Below are 3,585 nucleotides of genomic sequence, written 5' to 3'. Positions count from 1 at the left end.
GAATAAGAGATGAATCAGGTAACATCACAACAGACCCAACTAAAATAAAAAAGCTAACATTAGAATACTATGAAAAACTATACTCAAACAAATATGAAAATCTAGAGGAAATGGACAAATACTTAGAAAAACACAACCTACCTAAACTGTTTTATATTATCTAATTAATTTTTTAATATTTCTATAAAGTGTAATATGAAACAGGTAACATTAATCACCCTAATTTTAAAAGTAAGGGAGCCAGATGGAAAAGATGACTTAATTTTCTTCCCAAATTGAAAAATTTAACTAGTTGAAAGATAGAACTGGCATTTTGGGGTCTTGGTTTATGAATTTTCAGTCAGTATGTGAATTACAGCCATATAAAAACAACTAGAAGATTTTGTGGGTGTGAAAATATTCTAATAGAAATAAATTCATTATATCATGTATATTTGTATATAAATTTACACACAGAAATAGATATACATACCTACTCATTGCATTTTAGTCAGAACCAACTTATAGCTGATACTCCACTGAGTTTTTGAAGGCTGTAAATCACATCAAGAGAGCAGATGTGTGTATATATGTGTGTATGTATGTGAGTGTGTTGTTGTTGTTGATTGCCGTTGGATTGAGCACAACTCATAGCTACCCTATGAACAAAAGGCCTAAAACTTTCTATTACTATCGTCATTTATCAAAGTTCATAGAGTTTCCAGAGTGTGTGTGTGTGTATTTATATGTATGAATTAACATTAAATTCAATCATATAATCATGCTTAAGGAAGATTTTTTAAAATCTTTGTTATGAAGAAAAACAACAACAAAATACCAAACAACTGCTGCCACACAGGCCAAGCTGCTACATGGACCGACCAAGCTAGCGCATTAGACAAGATGAGCCTGACATGTGGTCACCAAACCAACCTGCCTCTGCCCTCCTGCTCTGTCCCAGGAGCACCAACACCACAGATAAAATTATTTACTTTTTGAACAGTACGTTGGTACCTCCAGCCCATCTCAGAGCCAGTACTTGAGCTGTAGACACATTGGACCCAGACTAGCTGTGGCAGTTAATGGCTAAGAAGGCTAATTTCTAGGCTGTCTCTGTCACCAAATGAAAAGAAAAAAAACCACACAAACAAACTAAAAAAAACAACAAAAAACCAAAAAGAAACAAAAAGCCAACAACAACAACAACAACAAACCCCCAAAACTTACCTTGAGTCAAAGATCAGAGAGAAATTCAGGCAGGATAAACTGCTCTTCTGACCTCTTGAGTAGTGAGGTCTTGAGTGAAGATTATCAGACCAAGGGCCTGCTAAGGCCCCAAACATGAAAAACTCTACCATAGCAATGACACAAAAGAAATACCTCATACCCTACATAAAACCAAAACAAACTGCTACCCCCAAAAATGATCAAAACATAGAATAAATGAATTTCCTGAAGCCAGAAAGTTTGATGAAATTTTCTGACACAGAATTATAAAGAACAATGATTTAATATTTTCAATGGGTCATAGACAGACTTGAAGAATTATGGAACTACACAAGCAAAAGCCAAGAGGAACTTAAATGAACAAACAAAGAAAAAAAACAATCAAAGAAAATACAGATTAAAAAAGGGAGAGAGAGAGAGACATTAAGAGCCCTGGAAAAATAAGAAATCATAATCCAGAATATGAGGACTAGCATTTTAGATGCTGCTAACATTTAGGAGAGACATATGAGAAGAGTAAAAGAGATGAAAGAGAGAACCAGCAAAATAGAAGATAGAACGTTATCACTGATATGCTAGAAAAAAAAAAGCAGAATCAAAAGGAAGGGGGGAAAAAAGAAAGCCTAAGAATAATGTGGTACACCGTTAAGAGGAATAACACACACATAATTGGATCTTACAACAGCAAGAAGCAAGTAGAGGCACTGAAAAAGCTGTGGAAAAATTACTAGAAGAAAACTTACAAGGCATAAGGAATTTTGTATATAGATATAGATAGATAGATAGAGATAGAAATAGAGATAGAGAGATATAGAGATGATATAGAGATATAGAGATATCATAAGATGAATTAACTCTAAATAGAATCTATATACCCCAACAGAGAGAATTCTGAAAGCAGCTAGGGAGAAGCAAAGCATAACTGATAAGTAAAAGCAAATAAAGTAAGAGCCTATTTCTCAGCAGAAACAGTATGAGCAAGAAGACAGTGGAATAATGAATATCAAACACTCAAAGAATACAACTGTTGACCAAGAATACTGTAAATAGCAAAACCGTCCATAAAATATGGCAGAGAGACCAAGATATTCTCAGATAAGTAGACCCTAAGGGAATTTGTAAAAACTAGAGAAGCATTGCAGGAAATACTGAAGGAAATCCTTCTTACAGAGGTGACATAAAAGCAGATGGACCAAAGTAAACAGCAACAACACCAAAAAAACCTCAGCAAAATGATAGCAACAAATCCTTGCCTCTCAATAATTACACCGAATGTGAAAGGTTTAAATGTACCAGTGAAGATAGAAAGAGTAATAGATCGGATAAAAATTCACGACTCATCAATATACAAGAGACACACATGAAAAGCAGAGATAAAGGAAGACTAAAAATAAAAGGATTGGAAAAAAAAATATACCGAGAAAATGGCACCAGAAAAAAAAGCAGGAGTAGCAGCAATATTAATCTCTGATAAAAAAGATTTTCCCATAAAAACCATCACAATGAACAAGGAAGTCCACTATATAATGCTTAAAGTGCCAATAGAATAAGAGGGCACAACCATAAAAAAAATTGCGCCAAATGTTGTTGTTGTTGTTGTTGTTGTTGTTGTTGTTATGTGCCGTCGAGTCATTTGCGACTCATAGCAGCCCTATGCACAACAGCCCTAAACCCTGCTCTATCCTGCGCCAACAGCACTGCCTCTGACACGCCCATCCAGATTACCCCAGTCACCGAATCAATCCATCTCATAGAGGGTATTCCCCTCCTGCGCTGTCCCTCCACCCTCCCAAGCATGATGTCCCTCTCCAAGGACCCGTCCCTCCTGGCAACATGTCCAAAGTATGTCAGACGAAGCCCCAGAATCCTTGCCTCCAAGGAGTAGCTTGGTTTAATCCTCTCCAAGATGAATCTGTTTGTTTTCCTGGCAGTTCATGGTACATTCAGTACCCTTCTCCAGCACCACAGCTCAAAAGCATCCACTCTCCTTCTGTCCTCCCTAGTCATTGTCCAACTCTCTGATGCATAACAAGTGATTGCAAAGACCATGGCCTGTATCAGGCGCACCTTAGTCTCGAGAGAAACACCGTTGCTCTTGAGTACTTTAGAGAGGTCCCTAACAGCAGACTTTCCCATCGTGATACGCTTTTTGATTTCCTGACTGCTGGTGCCAAGAGTATTGACTGTGGAGCCGAGCAAACTGAAGCTGTGAACACTCTCAATCTCTTCGTCATCCATCCTGATGCTGCCAATTGGTCCAGTGGTGAGAATCTTTGTCTTCTTGACATTGAGCCTCAGTCCATACTGAAGGCTGCAGTCCTTGACCCTTCGCAGCAAGTGCATGAGGTCCTCCTCAGTTTCAGCAAGCAGGGTTGTGTC

This window comes from Elephantulus edwardii, unplaced genomic scaffold (genome assembly GCF_000299155.1).
Source record: "Elephantulus edwardii isolate Elephantulus edwardi_28Jun2011 unplaced genomic scaffold, EleEdw1.0 scaffold00069, whole genome shotgun sequence".
NCBI classification, from domain to species: Eukaryota; Metazoa; Chordata; class Mammalia; order Macroscelidea; family Macroscelididae; genus Elephantulus; species Elephantulus edwardii.
The sequence above is the reverse complement of the archived record's forward strand: the minus strand, read 5'-3'. Positions refer to the sequence as shown.